This window comes from Phyllobates terribilis, unplaced genomic scaffold (genome assembly GCF_046119375.1).
Source record: "Phyllobates terribilis strain yellow unplaced genomic scaffold, ASM4611937v1 Scaffold_1__5_contigs__length_1240528914, whole genome shotgun sequence".
Taxonomy (NCBI): domain Eukaryota; kingdom Metazoa; phylum Chordata; class Amphibia; order Anura; family Dendrobatidae; genus Phyllobates; species Phyllobates terribilis.
Genome location: NW_027362761.1, coordinates 877,141,193 through 877,162,729, shown reverse-complemented (window position 1 = coordinate 877,162,729; position 21,537 = coordinate 877,141,193). Strand labels below are relative to the sequence as shown.

The window sequence follows — 21,537 nt, the reverse complement described above, 5'->3', positions numbered from 1 at the left end:
AAACTGGATCCCATGTTCTAGATGTGGCCTCACCAGTGATTTATAGAGGGGTAAGGCTATGTGCCCACGATGCAGAAATGAAGCAGAAAATTTCTGCAGCATTTCTGCATCTCCCTGGCAGAAAAAACGCATGCAGATTGTGCATGCGTTTTTCCTGCAGAATACATGCGGATTCACATGCGTTTCCGCATGCAGATTGACAAGCGCTTTCCATGCGATAGCATCACTTGGAAAGTGCTTGACAACTAGGTCACACTGTATAAATCCATGCAAACAGCATGGATTTATACAGTGTGACCGTAAAAATTAAAACAAATAAAGCTATGCTCACCCCCGAGGCCCCGGCGTGTGCTGCAGCGGTCGTCCTGGCTTCTTCCGGGTTGCCGGCACATCGCGAGACAGAGCGGTGAAGGGCCTGCGGTCACATGACTGTGACGTCACCGCAGGTCCTCAAGCGATGCCGGCATTCAGAGAGAAGACACCGGACAGGTGAATATAACTTTATTTGTTATTTTATTCTTTTTTTACAGGTAGAATGGTACCCAGGTCTGGATGAGAGTCTTCTCTCCTCCAGAACTGGGTACCATCCGCACATAGAGACGCATAGAAGCCGCTTGTAAAAATGTACAGTTGCGGTTTCTATGCGTCTCAATGCAAGTCAATGGCGGGAGTTCTGCTGCGCTTCCGCAAAATTAAATGACATGCTGCGGACTTTTGTACGCAGCATAAACGCTGCGGAAAAATCCGCATCATGTGCATAGAACATGCTGAATCCCCTTGGGGACCATGGGGTGCGGATTACCTAGCGTTTCACAAGCGTTTATGCTGCGGAAATTCCGCAGCATAAACGCTTGAAAAACGCTACGTGGGCACCCAGCCTTAAAGGACAGTGGGATCGCGGGATTTTATTTCTCTTTTTATATATCCTAAAATCTTGTTTGCTTTTGCGGCTGCTGCTTGACATTGAGTACTGCTGCTCACGTTACTTGTAACCAGAATATCCAGGTCCTTCTCCTGTTCTGTAGTCCCGAGTATACTCCCATTTATTGTATATGTAGCAATAAGATTACTCCATCCTAGGTGCATTACTCTACATTTATCTACATTAAACCTCATTTGCCAAGTGTTTTCCCATTCAGTCATCTTATTCAGATCATTTTGCAATATTGTAATGTCAAGATCAGATTTTAATATCCTACATAGTTTGTTGTCATCAACAAAGACTGACACTTTGCTCACAATCCCATCCACAAGGTCATTAATAAAGAGGTTAAAAAGAATCAGTCCTAGCACAGATCCCTGCGGCACCCCACTGCTGACTATATCCCATTTACAGAATGTACCATTTATGACGACTCCTTGTTTCTTGTCATTTAGCCAATTCCTTACCCATCTACATATACAGTACAGACCAAAAGTTTGGACACACCTTCTCATTTAAAGATTTTTCTCTATTTTCATGACTATGAAAATTGTACATTCAAACTATGAATTAACACATGTGGAATTATATACTTAACAAAAAAGTGTGAAACAACTGAAAATATGTCTTATATTCTAGGTTCTTCAAAGTAGCCACCTTTTGCTTTGATGACTGCTTTGCACACTCTGGGCATTCTCTTGATGAGATTCAAGAGGTAGTCACCGGAAATGGTTTTCACTTCACAGGTGTGCCCTGTCAGGTTTAATAAGTGGGATTTCTTACCTTATAATTGGGGTTGGGACCATCTGTTGTGCTGTGCAGAAGACTGGTGGATACACAGCTGATAGTTCTACTGAATAGACTGTTAGAATTTGTATTATGGCAAGAAAAAAGCAGCTAAGTAAAGAAAAACGAGTGGCCATCATTACTTTAAAAAATGAAGGTCAGTCAGTCTGAAAAATTGGGCAAACTTTGAAAGTGTCCCCAAGTGCAGTTGCAAAAACCATCAAGTGCTACAAAGAAACTTGCTTACATGAGAACCGCGCCAGGAAAGGAAGACCAAGAGTCACCTCTGCTTCTGAGGATAAGTTTATCCGAGTCACCAGCCTCAGAAATCGCAGGTTAACAGCAGCTCAGATTAGAGACCAGGTCAATGCCACACAGAGTTCTAGCAGCAGACAACAACTGTTAACAGGAGACTTTGTGCAGCAGGCCTTCATGGTAAAATTGCTGCTAGGAAACCACTGCTAAGGACAGGCAACAACCAGAAGAAACTTCTTTGGGCTAAAGAACACAAGGAATGGACATTAGACCAGTGGAAATCTGTGCTTAAGTCTGATGAGTCCAAATTTGAGATCTTTGGTTCCAACCGCCGTGTCTTTGTGCGACGCAGAAAAAGTGAACGAATGGACTCTACATGCCTGGTTTCCACCGTGAAGCATGGAGGAGGAGGTGTGATGGTGTGGGGGTGCTTTGCTGGTGACACTCTTGGGGATTTATTCAAAATTGAAGGCATACTGAAGCAGCATGGCTACCACAGCATCTTGCAGCGGCATGTTATTCCATCCGGTTTGCGTTTAGTTGGACCATCATTTATTTTTCAACAGGACAATGACACCAAACACACCTCCAGGCTGTGTAAGGGCTATTTGACCAAGAAGGAGAGTGATGGGGGGCTACGCCAGATGACCTGGCCTCCACAGTCACCTGACCTGAACCCAATCGAGAGGGTTTGGGGTGAGCTGGACCGCAGAGTGAAGGCAAAAGGGCCAACAAGTGCTAAGCATCTCTGGGAACTCCTTCAAGATTGTTGGAAGACCATTTCCGGTGACTACCTCTTGAATCTCATCAAGCGAATGCCAAGAGTGTGCAAAGCAGTCATCAAAGCAAAAGGTGGCTACTTTGAAGAACCTAGAATATAAGAAATATTTGCAGTTGTTTCACACTTTTTTGTTAAGTATATAATTACACATGTGTTAATTCATAGTTTTGATACCTTCAGTGTGAATGTACAATTTTCATAGTTATGAAAATACAGAAAAATCTTTAAATGAGAAGGTGTGTCCAAACTTTTGGTCTGTACTGTAGTTCCCCCAAGTCCTTGCTTCTGTAGCTTAAGTATAAGGCTGTTATGTGGTACGGTATCAAATGCCTTTGCAAAGTCCAGATAAATCACATCAGCCGCATTACCAACATCCACATTTGCACTTACCTCCTCATAGAACCCCAACATGTTGGTTTGACACGACCTATTTTTCATGAATCTGTTCTGATTATCATTTTTTGTATTATTGTCATGACTCTGTTGTCGGGTATCCCGGGGTCAGTGTCTCCTTCCCTGTCCCTAACGTTAGGGGTACCCTAGCTGGCCTGTTCCCCGGATTACTTTTGAAGGTGAAGACTCCGGGCCCACGTACCCTATCTTAGCTCCTCAATCCGCCCTCAGTCTTTTCCCTTCCCCCACCAGAGAAGAGGGGAGTAGTAGTGTATGGCAGTACACAAACCAGACTAACAAGGTAATACAAACAGGGCTAAAGGAAAATACCAATCATACAAATAAATGCACACAAACAACATAGGTTAACACCAGGAAGTGAAGGATGAGGAACCAACCAAAATAGGAGAAGAAGAGGATTACACTAAACCACGTAACCGTCTTAGCTTAAATCCTCCGATCAGCTTCTCAAACAACAACACTCCACCACACTCCTAGAACCATGCAGCATAAGCTAGCACTGGCAATGACTCCAAGCCAAAGCCCAGAATATATAGGAACGGGGAGTGGCTAACACTGAACAGCTGAGAGCCTTAATGCAGGTAAGCTTCCAGGAGCTCACAACTGAGCAGATTAACCCCTGTTCTGCTGAATGAAATCTGCGCCATTTTAATATGAAGGTGAAAGGCTTCTAGTGAGTGCAGGAGTGGAAGGCATCAGACCTGGCTCCTCTCTGTCGCGGTAAACCTGTGACAATTATTCTCTGTGATTATGGCTCTGCAGGTCATCTCTTATAATGCCCTCAAAAACTTTGCACACTACTGATGTCAGACTTACTGGACGGTAGTTGCCTAGATCCACCTTCTTACCTTTCTTAAATATCGGTACCACATCGGCTATCCTACAATCCTGTGGCACTACCCCTGTTGCAAGAGAGTCTAAGAATATGAGATACAGCGGTCTGTCAATTACTGAGCTCAATTCCCTCAGTATCTGTGGAAGAATGCCATCTGGGCCAGGAAATTGTCAATGTTTAATTTGCTCAGATGCAGGTGTACTTCTTTTTGTGTTAAACTAGTTATATCAGGTGGTGAACTTTGATTTTTGCCTAGTTGAAAGGTTACTGGAACAGACAGTTTGTGATGAAAAGTTACTGTTTAATATCTCAGCCTTTTCTTTGTCCTCTATAATTATCTTGTTATCGTCTTTTAAGGGGCCGATACCTTTATATTTTTTTCTTTTTGGAATTTATGTATTTATAAAAAAATTTGGGGATTTATTTTAATGTCACTGGTGATTTGTTGCTCTGTATATAACTTTGCTAGCTTGATTTCTTTTTTTATATTTCTTATTTAGATCTTTATACTCCTGAAATGCTATTTCTGTATTCTCAGCCTTCAAGATTTTGAAGGCCCTTTGTTTTTGTCTTATTAAACTTTGTACTGTCTTAGTTATCCATAATGGTTTCTTTTTATTATAATGGCTGACTGTGCTTTTTTTCTTGCTTATTGTTGGGACTGAAGGCTCCAACACAAGTGCATCTATGAACTGCTAAGAGTGACGGCCATATTTTCTGCTTAAGCACTCCCGTATCATACACAGCTTGTGTGAATCACCCACTGCCATTTCAAAATGCCGTGTGTGCTATTTTCTTATCTGCACTCTGATCGTGAACACCATGTATGATCTTCCCTCCCCATAGACTTAAAGGGTAACTATATTCAAGTATTAGCTGTCCACTGTTAGTACATGGGGAATAACACCATTTCTGGCCATTGTATGACTTGTAGCCCGCAGTCTCACCAGGGCTGTGGAGTCGAAGTCGTTGAGTCTGTGTCCATTTTGGTGGAGTCGGAATCGGAGTCGGTATGAAGTGGACCGACTCCAACTCCTAAAATATATAATAAATTAGGTGCAGTAGTTCAATGCAGTTTGTGGAGAATATTTTTTTCATAAGAATTTGGGAAAGTTACGAAATGTCCTATAAATGTCTGTCCTATTCCTGATCTAAGGGTCTAGACTTTCAGCTGAGATGAATTTGTGCTACATTAAATTTGTCACTTAAACATGAACCATGTATGAGGGAGTCGGAGTCATGGAAACTGAGGAGTTGGAGTCGGAGATTTGGCTTACCAACTCCACAGCCCTGATTTTCACCAGTATTCCCCTCTGCATGCTCTATCTGTAATTATAATCCACTCTGAGCTGGTGAGTGGAGACTAGCTGCTGTTTGTCTTCCATACACATTACTATCCATGAGAAAGGGTTCTTGGTCTTCTCTCCTATATTTTAGCACACAGAGACCAGAAGCAGTTGCATAAAGGACAATACACAGCAGTAGTGATAAGTGAAGATACAAATCCAGCTTTGGTGTGAGGTAAAAGACTTGCTAGAAAGTTCAGCACAATCTTTCTGCATCTCCCTCTGCTTATTTCCTCTCCCTATTCCTCTTTTTTCTCTGCCCCCGCTCCCGTTCCCTCTCCATAGAGTATAATGAGCCTTGCCACATGACACCACAAGGAGTCTTGCTCGGACTAGATGGATTTGAACTGGGTTTTTTTTTTCAGACTGGAAAATGAGGCAGAGGGAGGGGATGAGGGGGAAGAACCATCTTAGGGTATGTGCGCCTGATCCTTAGATGCCTGCGGCCCCCGACGCTGCAGAATAGCCGCACGGCTTCCAACCTCATTATGCAAAAGAGCGGCACAATGTTTTTTTTTTTCACATTCGGACTTTCCTGATTGAGGACGCGTGACATGTCAGTTTCCGCGGTTGATCCGCAGGTGCACGGAGATGCATAGTAACATCTGGATGCTGCGGGTTTGACGCTGCATAAGCACGCAGCTTCAAACCCGCAGCGGCTCCTGATCGTGTGCACATACCCTTATAAATGGGGAAGGAAACAGATTTCTCAGATAAGATATTTTACAAAGTTCCTTACATGAGCTTGTACCACTGAATTCAGAATTTGTTGAATGTCTATTTCCCTTTTAACCAGTTCCATTATTTACCAACCTCCCGACCAGGGGCATTTTTGGGTTTTATTGTATATAGATTTATAACGGTTCTAAAAAAAAATTCTGGCCCTCTTTTTTAGTTTTGTTTTATTTATTTATGCTTTTATCTATTTTATTTTTGCTTTATATAATATATATTCATTTATTTTACACACTGTGCCCCCCATAAGGTCTTAAAAGATGGGCATTTTAACATATTAATACATTCTTTTTATTGCTGATTTCAGCTTCTTGCCTGCACAGCGGAGCTGACTAGGACCCAGCATCTTCTGCTCCCTCCCTACACCTAGTAATCACATGTTCACTGGGTCCGGAGGAGGAAGAACTGTCAGTGTCTGGTTCAGTGCTGTGTATAAAGAGATTGAGAAGGTAAGCATTGCAATACAGCATGCTTAGCTTCTTTCAGGGAAGTCTGGCTGTGTCAGCCAGCCGGATCCACACCACCACAGCTACACAATCTTGTGCTAGCTGCTTACACTACATTGACGTTTTAAAAAGTTATTGCAGCATAATGTGTAGACTGACTGGATGTTTCTAGTCTTTGGGCTGTCCAAAAGTAATTAAAGGGATTGTCCACTATTTGCAAAATGACTTCTTAAATGCCCAAGTTCCCCGAGTGAAATAAGAAAACCTTATAGTCACCTCCTGACCAGGCGCCGACATCGCTGAAGCGGCAGTGCGGGAAGTAAGCATAAGGTTTTTTTATTTTACTCCGGGGACTGGGACATTTAAGAAGTCGTTGTCCAGATGACAAGCCCTTTAAGCATTAATACCTTTTAATTCTCAGCAGGTGTGTTATGGCCAGGTTGCATGTCGGAACATGAAACTCTGTTTCGGTATGTGAACTCGGTGTTCATATGGTTCCATGGAGGGGAGAATAACATATATTACAGGGTGCCCAAGTATTCCTGATCCTCTGCTCTACATTTTCCATGACCTCCGTTTCCTTTATGTGCACACAATATTCATTGCTCCTTCTTGAGTAATCGTTATTACCCTGCTTCTGATGCTTTTTTTACATGCATGGTGCGCCCCCTGCTGCTTGGCTCTATAACAGCTGGTATCCTTGTAATATAGGTGTGCACTTGTTTTCCTCTGTTTCCCATGTTACGAGGGATACATTTACACCCCCTTTTCATTACCTTGGAGAGCAGACATACTTGTAATCTGCTACAACACAACTTCTTCTAATTTCTTCTCCAGATGCTTTGCTTTTCATCACATCTACAACACTAAGAACATATAATGTCCTCTGACCACTGTCTTTATTACCGGCTCAGTCACTTCCACACTAATCATGGATCAGAAACCTCACAGTGGATTACACAAGCTGAGAAAAGGGCCTGACAAGGATTAAGTCAGTGATCCGGCTCTGTACATCTGTCTGTAGACAGCTACATGCACTACACAGAGAGGAGGAAAGTGACGAGGATCTGCCGGATTACACTTATCAAGGTCACTTTGATATTTTAGGAACGGAGTAATGTCTTTTTACGTCTTTTTAAGGGTTAAGTGCTACATTGCTACATTGTATTCATCCAGTAATGTATCCTTCCTGTTGTGTCTCTAGCTTATAACAAACATTTTTGTGGGATTTTATTTAATTTACTTTGTATCCCTATGTATATGGGATGCATAGTGTAAAATCACCTCTGTCACGATACAGCTGTCGGGTGACCAAGGGCTCCTACCCTGTCCGTAACACTAAGGGGCGCCCTAGCTTGCCCTATTCCTCGTGATACATCTGAAGGTGAGGATTCCGGGGTCTCCACCCTTGCCCTAACTCCTGAGTAAGCCCTCCGTCTGTTAACTCCCCCCTACCCAGAGAAGGGGGCGCTACTGTGCACCGTAGTACACCAACCCAACAAACAGGGTTACACAGACAGGGGTAAAAAGGAAACTCCAGGCACACGAAATATACACTCACATATAACAGAGGAAAGCATCGGGGTGTGAAAGTAGGGGAATAAACCAAAAATGGAGAAGGATAAGAAATTACCATGCGTACAAACCAGACAACAGTCACAAATAATTCCTTCAACTCTCCTTCTCATAAGAACTCCTCTCCCTCCGTTATCCATGCAACAAAAGCTAGCTCTGACAAGGATTAGTATCAGAGCCCAGATTATAAAGGGAAAAGGACTAGACGGCCCAGCAATTTACAGGAACTGGAGGCTTTTTGCCAAGAAAAATGGGCAGCTTTACCATCTGAGAAAATAAAGAACCTCATCCACAACTACCACAAAAGACTTCAAGCAGTCATCGATGTTAGAGGGGGCAATACACGGTATTAAGAAATGGGGTATATGAACTTTTGATCAGGGTCATTTGGATGTTTTTGGTTTTCATTAAGATTTAAAAAGAGAAAACACAATAGTTTGACAATAAATGGCTTCACCCAACCAATAACCATGAGTGGAGAAAAAAAGTTTTTTTGTTATCATTCATATTCTCTGAAACAAGGCCAAGAAAGGAAAAATTCTGCCGGGGTATGTAAACTTTTGAGCACAACTGTATATACACAGTGCATTGAAAAAGTATTCATATCGTGAACTTTTCCACGTTGTTCCCACTCTTCAATAAAGGCCAGATTTGTGGAATATCTAACTAAGGCTGGGGTCCCACTAGCGAATCACATCCGATGCGAGAGTGTCAGATGTGATATGCTAATGACCCTCGGCTCCTGCTCTGCTGCGAGCGTGAGCCGAGTGTCAGTGCTCCGTTCTGCGTTCCTCTCGCACAGAGAGGATCGCAACACAGCTGCAGAGGGGATGGAGAAATCAATTTCTCCATCTCCTCTGTTGCTAGCATCGGAGGGATTCGCCCTGCACTCGGCTGTTACCCGAGTGCAGTTCGATGTTTCACACGCACCCATAGGTTTATATGGGTGCGTGCGATCTGAATGCAGTATGCAATCGCTGCATGCTGCGATATTTTTTTTTCCAGCCCGATCGCCGCTGGAAAAAAAACGTCACTGAGCACATCATCATGGGATTAAATTGGTCTGAATGCAATCCAATTTTTTTTATCGGATTGCATTCGTCCAATTTAATCGCAAGTGAGAGCGAGCCCTAATAGTTGTCCTGTGGACAGATTCTCCCACCTGAGCTGTGGATTTCTGCATCTCCTCCAGAGTGACCATGGACCTCTTGGTTGCTTGTCTAATTAGGGCTCTCCTTGCTTAGGGTTCAGTTTAGGTGAACTTCCATGTCTTGTTCCTTCCATTTATGGATGATGGATTGAACAGTGCTCCGTGAGATGTTTAGAGATTGGGCTATTTTTTATAACCAAACCCTGCTTTATTGCTTTATTTTTCTCCACAACTTTATCTCTGACCTGTCTGGTGTGTTCCTTGGTTTTCATGATGCTGTTTGATCTCTTATGTTCTCATACAAACCTCTGAGGCCTTCACAGAACAGCTGTAGTTATACTGAGAATACATTACACACAGTTTACTAATTTACATTCAGTGTATTAATTATGTGACCTCTGGAGGCAGTTGTTTCACTCAGCATTTTATTCAGGGGTAACAGACTACAGGGGGCTGAATACAAATGCACGTCACAATTTTCAGATTTATGTTTTTAAAATCTCTAGAAAACCATGTATCACTTCCTTCATACTATACAAATACTTGCTACTTTGTGTTGGTATAGCTCATAAAACCCCAATAAATTATATTTAAGTTTGTGGCTGTAATGTGGAAAAGTTCACAGGGTACGAATACTTTTTCGAAGCACTATGTGTGTGTCTGTCTATTTATCTATGTATATATCTCAATTTTTCTTTTTTTGTGGGTGGGCTTTGTAAGGGGCAATTTGCAGCCCATTGAACCAGAAATTCCTGAATATGCTGACCTCCTACTATTTTTTTTCATGGAATCTTTAAACAGGATTTTACCACTTAATCTGACAGTAGCATTATGTTGGGACAGAGACCCTAATTCCAGCGATGTGTCACTTACTGAGATGCTTCCTGGAGTTTTGATGAAATCACAATTTTATCAGCAGGAGATTGTCATTAGAAGACTAGTAGACCTTCTGTCAGATAGACAAACTACGCCGCACCACTGATTGGCAGCTTTCTGCCTATGCACAGTGTTCACAGATCGCTTCCAATCAGTTGTGTGTGTGGAGTTACACAGAGCTCAGCATTCAGAGAACTTAGATCTGCAGCAGACAAAACAGTGATTTTATACATCTAATCTGCAGCAGCACGTAAAGTAAGTGACACATTGATGGAATCAGGGTCTCTGCCCCTACATTATGCTGCTTTCAGATGAGGTAGCAAAAAGCTGGTGACAGATTCCCTTTAAAGGTTGTTAGGACGTGTCACACAGTGAAAGGTGGATGGAGGTGCAGGCAAGGGGTCAGGAACCAAGCTTTATACAGTTTTGTCAAGGGCAGAGAGCTGGGGAGTGAAGGCACAAGGGATACAGAAGGGGAAACATGAGAGGAGGTTAGCTCTTACCTCATTTTGTGCATAGGTCAGACGACACAAAAAAACAAACTAACCAAATGAAATCAATTATTCACCCACATCTGAATAATCTATATATATATATTATACTTATATCTGCTATCCTAGGCAGAGAAATATTAAAAAGAGGTGATATAGGTTTATTACATATGTGATGGGGGAGATTGGGTAACTTTGTCCTTACTATTCAAGACATCCCATATTTCTTTCCATTTTTCCAAGCCCGGACCTGATCCTTTCATATTCATGTATTTGCCTTACAAGGTTCTGCCATTCCTACAACGTAGGGACATTCTGTCCCAGCCAATTTCTGGCTATGAGTAATCGATCAGCGAAAAGCAACCTTGTAGCGAGCACAGTTGTCATTGCAATTCCCCTCTCTGGTCCAGTTAAGAATTCCCGTGAACAAGTCACGTGGCAGATCAAGGTCAAGTCCCCTCCGAATTTCCTCAAAGAGCCCATTATAAAAATGTCTAAGAGATTCACAAGCTCAAGTTAGATGTTCAATGCCTGCATCGGTCATGTAAGTCATTGTCATAGTAGGCTGGTGATAGTGGTAAGATCGGGCTAGGTTCACACACACTGCTCTCCGCTGAGCCCTACTTCCAGGTTTCCACCATAATCCCTGAACAACTGTATTCTAACAAACCCTGAATGAGCGCCAACGGAGCCATTCTCTTAATTGAAGCCGACGTAGCCGCCATTCTCTTAATTGAAGACGACAAAGTGAACACTTTCTGGCCTCGGTTCTGGCAGTATTCGTCTTTTGCTGACATGCACAAAAACATGACACCCTATTGGCTCCCCAACACGATCGTGGGTGGTAATGGTTTGGTATGGCAGGCAAAGGTCTATAAAAGGCCCCCAGGCTTGCCATGGTTCTGAGTCTATAAATTACCTAATTTCATTACTGAGAGGCAATATCAAAGTATTTTATAAGCCATCAGTTGATTGCATTGTGAGGTCCACTTATGGGACTCAAAAAATAATTAGTGTGTGTGTATACAGGGTAGTCCAAAAGTAGGTGGACAGAAAATAATAGCATTTATTTTGATTTATATATAAAATTATATTTACTAACACAAGCATAACACTGACAATTCAATTTTATTCTGAACAATAATACAAAAGCCCTTAAATTTTATCAACGCAGGCGCTCAAACTGTTTTCCATTACAATTTGCACAGCTTTGAAGTCTGCCTCTTACGCTTCGACAAACTTTTTTGCACAAGTCTCTTTGGGTATTAATTTCTTGAAATGCATCTCTTATGTAATTTTTCAAATCACTGACACTTTTTGGTTTTCGACTATAAACTTTGTCCTTGAGTTCTCCCCAAAAGAAAAAATCCATTGGGGTCAAGTCTGGTGAACGTGCCGGCCAATCAAGTGGGCCAATCCATTTATTAGGAAATGTTACATAAAGATACTCGCGGACTACTCTTGAATAATGTGGAGGGGCCCCATCTTGTTGGAAATAAAGGTCATTTGAATTAGACTGTTGCTGTAACTGGGGAACAACTTGATTCATTAGAATTTCGAGATACTTATCTCCTGTGACTGTTCCATCAAAAAATATTGGTCCTAAAACACCAACTCTTGAAATAGCACCCCAAACATTAACACCAGGCTCATTTAGTTGTTGCTCTAATGTTAAATGCATGTTCTCATTATACCAGTAAATACAATTATGTCTGTTAATATGGCCGGATACTGTGAAAGAAGCTTCATCACTCCACATAATGTTATCTAAAATTACTGGATTTTGTTTGATAAATCTCCCGCTTCATAACTTTATTATACTTTCTGTGCATCTACTTTTGGACCACCCTATATATATATATATATATATATATATATATATATATATATATATATATATATATATATATATATATATATATATATATATATATATATATATATATACACTGTCCAAAACAATAAAGGGAACACTTGAACAACAGAATATAACTCCAAGTAAATCAAACTTCTGTGAAATCAAACTGTCCTCTTAGGAAGCAACACTGATTGACAATCAATTTCACATGCTGTTGTGCAAATGGAATAGACAATAGATGGAAATTATTGGCAATTATCAAGACACCCTCAATAAAGGAGTGGTTCTGCAGGTGGGGACCACAGACCACATCTCAGTACCAATGCTTTCTGGCTGATGTTTTGGTCACATTTGAATGTTGGTTGTGCTTTCACACTCGAGGTAGCATGAGACGGACTCTACAACCCACAGAAGTTGCTCAGATAGTACAGCTCATCCAGGATGGCACATCAATGTGAGCTGTAGCAAGAAGGTTTTCTGTGTCTTTCAGCGTAGTGTCCAGAGCCTGGAGGCGCTACCAGGAGACAGGCCAGTACACCAGGAGACGTGGAGGGGGCCGTAGGAGGGCAACAACCCAGCAGCAGGACCGCTACCTCTGCCTTTGTGCAAGGAGGAACAGGAGGAGCACTGCCAGACCCTGCAAAATGACCTCCAGCAGGCCACAAATGTGCATGTGTCTGCACAAACGGTTAGAAACCGACTGCATGAGGGTGGTATGAGGGCCAGACGTCCACAGATGGGGGTTGTGCTCACAGCCCAACACCATGCAGGACACTTGGCATTTGCCACAGAACACCAGGATTGGCAAAGTCGCTACTGGCACCCTGTGATCTTCACAGATGAAAGCAGGTTCACACTGAGCACATGTGACAGAGTCTGGAGACGCCGTGGAGAGCGATCTGCTGCCTGCAACATCCTTCAGCATGACCGGTTTGGCAGTGGGTCAGTAATGGTGTGGGGTGGCATTTCTTTGGAGGGCCGCAGAGCCCTCCTTGTGCTCGCCAGAGGTAGCCTGACTGCCATTAGGTACCGAGATGACATCCTCAGACCCCTTGTGAGACCATATGCTGGTGCGGTTGACCCTGGGTTCTTCCTAATGCAGGACAATGCCAGACCTCCTATGGCTGGAGTGTGTCAGCAGTTCCTGCAAGATAAAGGCATTGAAGCTGTGGACTGGCCCGCCCGTTCCCCCAGACCTGAATCCGATTGAGCACATCTGGGACATCATGTCTCGCTCCATCCACCAACGTCACGTTGCACCACAGACTGTCCAGGAGTTGGCGGATGCTTTAGTCCAGGTCTGGAAGGAGATCCCACAGGAGACCATCCGCAACCTCATCAGAAGCATGCCCAGGCGTTGTAGGGAGGTCATACAGGCACGTGGAGGCCACACACAATACTGAGCCTCATTTTGACTTGTTTTAAGGACATTACATCAAACTTGGATCAGCCTGTAGTGTGTTTTTCCACTTTAATTTTGGGGGTGACTCCAAATCCAGGCCTCCATAGGTTAATAAATTTGATTTCCATTGATGATTTTTGTGTGATTTTGTTGTCAGCACATTCAACTTTGTACAGAACAAAGTACTCAATGAGAATATTTCATTCATTCAGATCTAGGATGTGTTATTTAAATTTTCCCTTTATTTTTTTGAGCAGTGTATATTTTTATATATATATATATATATATATATATATATATATATATATATATATTATTTATTTAGTATTTATTTATATATATATTATTTATTAGTGAAAAAAAAGTTATGGTGCTGAATTTAGCAAAATAAAAAAAAGTTATCTTCAAGATAGGCCTGATAATACTACTGAAGTGGTGAAAGGGGCGAATGAATGGGAGACGAAGTGCAGTACTTGATAACGGCCACTATATGGTGAATGGCGCTGTTACATTCCCCCCACACATTGCTTATGTCTAGCTACTGCCAGAGGAGATTTCAGCTGATTATTGGGGGTGCCAGGTGTCGGACCCCCCACTGATCCTGTGGGTTGCTCATCAATTGTTAAATCTTGGACAACCCTATTAAAGAGCTGTATTGTAAACACCTTAAACAATAGGTGACCCCCACCTTATCTGAGTAGGGGTCCTGATCCCTGTTGCGCATTGAAAGGTGAGCAGCCGCAATAAAGAAATGAAGAAGAAAGCTGATTTTTCCAGAGCACGGCTCCTCAAAATGATGCTTTATTTCTGCTGCAGAAACCACAAAGCTCCCAGCTATCCCATACCCATTCACCTCCTATTGCAGATGTTCTGATATGTGGTGTTCCCAGGGGGACTAAAGATGTCTACCCCAGTACCTCTCTAAGTAAGCATAGCCTATATCACATTTACCATGAGGATGAAAAGATTTCACTAGAAAAACCTATCTTATTGAAAGTTTTCCTTGTTTCAGCCTTGTACTTGCGAGGATGTAAGATAGTGGTGAGTAGGTAGGCGGTCTTCATTGTGTGACTCCCCCGCAGTACTCCTACCACTGGTTGCCGTCTCAGCCCTGACACAATTGCGATCTTATAAGACACTTTTTGCCAATTGCTTTCAAGAGCTTAAAGTTATGAACTGTTTAAAAGTAATAATGGGGACGAGGGATTGTTCCAATATCCTAGCCATAAATACTGCTTAGCGCACATGTACGGTATCCGCAGGTCTCTACTATTGCCCTGTTCTGATTTAGCTCTGCACTTCAGATACAATGAGAGTAAGGAGAGCAAGAGCAGAACAAGATGTATGTTACGTAGCGGCCAAGGCATTCTTCTTCTATGTATAAATATGTTTTATATGTTCCTATTGTAATAATAGCCACTCAGGTCCCATTTCTGCCTTCAGACATTTCTTTCATCACCGTCTTATAACATCCTACAAATATCTTTTTTATTAGAAATTGCATTTGGAAGCGTTTAAAACTTCCTTCTGCCCAAATAATAAAGCTTGCATGTGTTTCATGAATGTTCCAGTTCTCTTGTGAGGACGCTATATCCCTTCTTAGAGCTGCAGTTGGTGCTCCAGAGCTCCTCTTCTTCCTACTGTAACCTGCAGGTTAAAATCTACAGTCACCAGTATTGGACACTATGGAGATTTGTATCTCTTAGGGGGATCACACATTAAGGAAAAAAAAGAGTGATGGTTCTAAAACATATTACCATGAGCGAGCACTCACACACGAATTATCCACATATCCACGATTAGCAAGTGATGAAGGCTCTAAAGTGCCAACCTGGACCCACTGTCACTTAGCAAGGGGCACTGAAATACATGGAAGGTATATGTTTTTGCATGTTTTGTATACATTTTTGTATTATCAGGAGACCAGGTGTGATTGGTTTTAATTAGACAATGTGTACTGTGACATACCCCTGATGAAGCTGCACTACGGCGATACACATGTAGCATTCATTCCTCCGTTGAGACTATAGGAATGAGTTCTAGTATTTGATACTATCTTTGTTGCCCTTTATTGGGGATCCTGCATATATTTTACGTTATTACTTTATATTGAATTATTTATCATTTATCTCTAGGTAGGACTACTTTTATCAATTTTATACATTTATTTATATTGCCACACATCTCATTTTCCACTTTGACCATCGTCCCTATGGGGGGTTGCTATTCAGATTAGTGTTAGTGTGTGAGTTTGTGCAATTCTGAATTTTTTTAAGTGTTTTTACTGCGATCTGTCCTGTTAATTTGATTATGATAAAATAAAATGTTATTTCTTTGATAATTGTGAATGTGCAACCAATTCTTTAGACTTTTTTTGAGTGTATGATTATGGTATTACAGGTATATGTTTTCACCCCATACAGTTTTTATTATATTTTTAACCGGTATTCTCATGTTATTAAATTGCTGTCGTCAGCAATTTAATTGACTTGCTTTTTCTATCTGCTTTTATTCTCCTGCTCTGAGTGCTTTTATCTTACATAGTGTACAACTTGTTTTTAATGAACTCAGGCACCAGAGCCTGGCTAAGTCTGTACAATAGTTACATTTCAGGAGAGGAGTTGACTCCTAACATACCAGTCAGCTCTTACCTGCCCATTGATTTTTATACAGCAGATAGCTTCCCCCCTCCCTCCCCCTCCCTATAACCTCCTGACTGGGCTCTTATCAGTCCTGTAGGATCACATTCCCTTGGCACTGAGCATTAGCAGTTCCCAAAGCAATTTCCTTAATCATGGCGCTCACTGTCCAGAGGTGTTTTTTTGTTCAAATGCCCTGTTATCTCTATAAGTAAATATAATGACTCCAGAAGAAGCACTGATAGACAGTTAATGTGTTGTGACAGAACAGAGCACCTGACCAGGACTGTCACTCAAGGAGGAGCACCCGTCCCACAAAGCAATAAGGAAGAAAGGAGACTGCAGAGCTGTAAGCTGCTCAAGAGATGACTTGAGAATACCTCTTTAAAGGGGTTGTCCAGTACTTTTAAAAAAAATGCCAGTGTGTTTTAATGATAAATACAATGACCCCCGGCTGCAGCCGACTCTGACATCCGCTGACGTCACAACAAGTTGCGGCTGCAGCGGGGGCTCCCTCTTTCGCGTTCCACCGGTGGCTGCTGGGTTGTGGGTTATTCCCCTGCGTCAAACCCGGCATCTACCGCGCGCTCTCTCTGTCCTCATTCACTGGGAAAGTTCGTGGTGGATGCTGGGTGTGACGCAGGGGAATAACCCACAACCCAGCAGCCACTGCGGAGACCCCAGCGCTGAGTCACGCCTCACTTGTCGTGACGTCAGCGTGCGGTCATGTTCTGCCTGTGAGCGGCCAACGATAGCGCCGCTCACAGGCAGTATCAGCAGCGCAAGGTAATTAGAAGGAAGGTTGTATTTATCATTAAAACACACTGCCATTTTTTTTAAAAGTACCGGACAACCCCTTTAAGTTATGTATGGTAGCCCAGAGCTGCATTCCCAATTTTGGACGTTTCAGAGCTGAAATCACCTTGCTGACCAAATTTCTGCTTGGAGCTTGCTTATGCAATTGCACTGCCGTCTTTACACTGTACTCTTTACAGTAAGCGTGTCTGTAGACAGGCTTGTTATCTGAGGGAATTAGCGGAATTGGCAACGTGTCAGTAAGTATAAAAATGACAGGAAAGGTATAACATTTTAGAGGTTACAATGGGATCCATCTCATTTTATTGTGAGAGCAAGAATGGTGCAAATGGAGCCCGTGGGGCAGTTTGGCTGACTGGTTTAATTATTTTTAAAATCTTCTCACAACTCCAGCAAAAGATACCGATGTTTAAGATACCTGTCAGCTGAACATTTTTTTTCGGTTGACAGTTATTCACCCCAATTCCTGCATACACACACATTCTCGTTTCTGCCGGGTGTGCATGTATTCTCAATGGAAAGTAATGGGGAATAAACCTCCACAGGACACTTCTGAGGACGGCTTATCTACCGGGATAGCAGCATTATCCCCACATATGTGCTCTCATGGGAGTGTTGGGACACCCATTCACTTTAGACAGCTGGTACTGCCAAAATGAGCAGGCTCTCTGACGATTGTCTAATGTGTATGGCCGACCCTATGTGGATTATGTGTGTTTTTTTATATATATATATATATATACATATATATATATATATATATATATATATATATATATATATATATATATATATATACACATATACACACTTTTATTATTTTTCATATGTTATGATAATTCTACATTGTTTACAATAGATGTTGTCTACATTTTTGGTGGTGATAAGGTATTTAATGTGTTCTTGAGTAGGTCTATATACTTGTGGTACAGGTCTGTATAACTTTCATCATGTATATATCTATGCCGTCATTACCCTTCTATGCTGGTAATAGGTTTTATGTATTCCCCGAAGACAATGATGTGTAATAAGGGTATAAAACCCCAATTACATGAAGTGTCCAAACGTTCTGATTTTTATGTCGGATTAGGTCATCGGTATGGATAATTTGGGAAAAACATGTTCTTAATAGAAACACTTGAGAATATGTCACTATCTGTCCTGATGTCTTGACGAAAATAACACATACAAGTGTGCGAGTTATAAACTCCGCGCTGCGAAATTCCCAGTGTTTTGTAAGACTGGGGGGGCCTGTAAAAGGGTAATGTGTCTGGGCTGTGAGCGAGCCATCTAGGCTACAGAGAGCGGCCAGGGCTGACGTGAGTTCCTTCTCTCTGGGAATGAAATCTAGTAAATTACCTGCAGTAAAACCTTTCATAGGAACATATAGTTTCCAGATTTCGGTGTGTGGACAATTCAGGATGTGAGGATGACCTATATTACTTCTAATCCATTTCTTGAAGTCCTCCTGTGGTTAGGGGAGTTTTCTTTAGTAAAATAACAGAGCGTGTCTGGTTTTCTTATTGTTCCTTTGCCCTTTGTATGTCCTGAATCCATGATCTGCTCATAGAGGGCAACATACATGAGTATACATGGCGTACGTGGAGTTAGCAGTCCAGACTCCGCAGCAAGTTGGGATCGCCTGACATGTAGAGGTGCCTTCTAGTTAGAATGGCTCAGGACGGTGCGAGCCCTGGAAATACATTGTGGCAGCCAGCCCCCTATAATGCATTAGTATCAGTGTTTTGGGTAATTGCACTGCTTGTTTAGAGACTAAATTAGGTTCTTGCGTAGGTGATTAAGGTTCGAGACCATTAAAAGTGATGTGAACAGAGCTTTTAATTTGATTTCCAAAATTGCTGCCTAGTTTTAAAAGCCATTGAACCCTGAAATGACCACATGCATTTTTGTGCTCCTGGTGGTTTCACCGCCGTAGCGCTTTTATTTCTTGAGATTGCAAAATATTTTTTACAGTGTATGATATAACATATGGGATGTGTGTATAAACATAAAAAAAATATGTATTAATTCTTTAAGTTAGTCAATTCACCTTATAGTCTTTGAAAAGTTTGTGCTGACATTTTTTTTGTTTTCCCATTGTTTTATGCAATTTTATTTTATCTTCCTTTTGTACGTATTATAGTTCAGCAAAAAGATTTGCAGGTACCTGGCGGAGTGCAATGCACATGTATTTTTCTAATTTTTTATTTTTATTGTTTCCATTTTCCAAGAGTCATAACTGTTTTGTCGTGTTTTCTTCATTTTTTTTGATTACTTGTAATAATAAACGAACTTAAAAAAATATATATTTTTTTTGGTCATCATGTTCAGAGAACCATAACATTTATATTTTTCTGCGCTTGTTCACATGCTGCGTTTTTGCCACGGAAAAAAATGCAGAATTTTACAGTACCAGCTGTGAATAAGATTTCTGAAATCTCCCGCACATGCTCCTTATTTTTTCCTTGCAGATATGAACCTTCAAAGTGTTTTTTTCACAACCTATGGGTAATTTTTTCTGCTACAAGAACCAGTGTTGGCAAGAAAACCGCTCCGTAAAATACACACAATTTTGATGTTTTTTTTCCTATTTGTTTGAATGGGTGAAAAACACTGCAAAAAAATTGAGAGAATTGACACACTGCAGATTTAATAAGAAATTAACACTTTTAGGTTCAAATTTTCATGGAAAAAATAAGCAGCATGTGCAGGACATTTCAGAAATCTCTCTTTGCTGGTACTATAAAATGCTATGTTTTTTCGACAGCAGTAATGTGAGGTGGGAAAACAGAAAAAATGCAGCGTGTGAACAACACTTAAGGGCTTATTATTTGACAAACTGTTTTCTTTATTTACTCTTTTGAAATATATGAAACTTCTTTTCAGAGATGAGGTGACCAATAAATAGCAATTCTGGCATTTCTATTTTTCTTTTCGTATGAGAAAATCGGATCATAGGTGAGGAGAAGACGGAGAACTTAATTTCTCCATCTTCTCCATTCTCCGTGTTCTCGGTAATCGGACTACATTTGGATGACAGCTGAGTGCAGTCTGATGTTTTACACGCACCCATAGATTTGTATGGGTGCGTGTGATCCAATTTTCGGATGTACTCGACTGTTTTCTCATGCCGACTCGGCATGAGAAAATAATCGCATATCTGCACCGCCCCATAGTATAACATTGGTTCGTGTGCCGTGTTATACGCTAGTGTGAGTGAGCCCTTACAGGCAGCGTCTTGCAGCTGATGCCTGATACGTATGGAGCAGGCCCAGCTCTTGAGTCTGCGCCATAGCTGTGCACCTAACGTGACGTACGTCGGGAATGGGGATAATTTTTTTTTTTATTCTTTTTTTAGGGTCATCACTAGATCAGGGATGTAACAAGTTCTATCAGGAGACTAAAGGTTTATGAATATTTTGGAGTCCACCTGCTTTCTTGTGTCTTTTTCTGTTCTTAGTTTCCATAGAAGTTGGATTTGGAATAGCATCACTTCCTTGGATTCAGAACTGCGGCACATCGCTATCAAAGTGAATTCAAGTCTATCCAAAATTCAGAAGGAAAATTCTTTTGTGCTCATATTCACAGCTGAACCTTTTTCATAAGGAATAATCTTTGTGTAAGAGCCAAACCATTGCCATCTTGTCATTTGCCTTACCACAAATGAATGAAATTAAAAAACCTGACTGAATTTTCTGTATAGAGTATCTTGGATTTACAGGAAAATGGCCGTGTTCTTTATTTTTCCTTATTACTATTTTGGATAACATTTCGGGGTAATCCAATAATACAGAAATCCTTGGTTGTCTGCCTATCGGAATATTACTTTAGTGAGAAAACATTCCTGACTCTGTTTTCAACATAAAACCTATTAAGGGAGGGAATAGCCCTAGAGAAATAAGTTTCTCTTTCTTTTCTGGACATCCTTAGAGTTTAGAAGGTTTTTGATCTCACACTTGGACTTCTGTAACTAGGTTGGGTTTACATTTAGTGGAAATTCCTGATTAAATACTCCTGAGCAAACCTTGCTTCCCTGTATTTGGATATCCTGAAATGTACATAAAATTTGTTATGTATTACATTTATTACAGCAAATTTAGATTTTGTGTCTCGTCTTACACCAATTTTTGTTCATAATTTTCTAGATCAGTAGGATTGTGGGATTTCCTTCTGTAGTCTTGTATTAACGTTGTACAGTTTCACTGCTTTT

General features: G+C 41.3%; 1 protein-coding gene across 1 annotated transcript in view; it reads left to right on the top strand.

Annotated features, from left to right (window-relative positions):
• Positions 1-21,537, top strand: part of TBCK (TBC1 domain containing kinase) — a 396,446-nt gene that overhangs the window by 7,967 nt on the left and 366,942 nt on the right. The window lies entirely within an intron of this gene.